At 43.8% G+C, this 356-nt stretch overlaps 1 protein-coding gene across 1 annotated transcript in view; it reads left to right on the top strand.

The window, feature by feature from the left end:
- LOC105449472 (uncharacterized protein DDB_G0287625-like) overlaps window positions 1-356 on the top strand; it is a 9,031-nt gene that overhangs the window by 1,254 nt on the left and 7,421 nt on the right. The window lies entirely within an intron of this gene.

Here is a 356-nt window from a genome sequence, read left to right as displayed (position 1 = left end):
TATCCCCTGTGTGCCTTGTCGACTCAGTCATACATTATACGAAGTTATACGATAATTTTTTGATCTCCGAGTCGTACTGTCGCTCGTATTTTTCCGATCGTGTATATTTGATGGCCTGTGACTCCCTTTAAAACCATTCGTTCGTCACGGACTATTACCTCGTCTTTTAGACTTCCTACTTTAATCAATGTCAGCGTTGCTCCTGTATCCAGTAGCAAATGCATTTTACCTTTTTCGGCTTCCTCTATGGGCAACGTTACCATGTGTAACCCGTACCTGTTATCTTTTCCGGTGACCTGCGTTATTTTATGTTCGCGTGCAGCTCGACTTGTCCTTGTCTTGCGCTCCTCTATTCC

Source organism: Wasmannia auropunctata, unplaced genomic scaffold (assembly GCF_000956235.1).
Source record: "Wasmannia auropunctata unplaced genomic scaffold, wasmannia.A_1.0 LD336076.1, whole genome shotgun sequence".
NCBI lineage: Eukaryota > Metazoa > Arthropoda > Insecta > Hymenoptera > Formicidae > Wasmannia > Wasmannia auropunctata.
The sequence above is the reverse complement of the archived record's forward strand: the minus strand, read 5'-3'. Positions and strand labels throughout refer to the sequence as shown.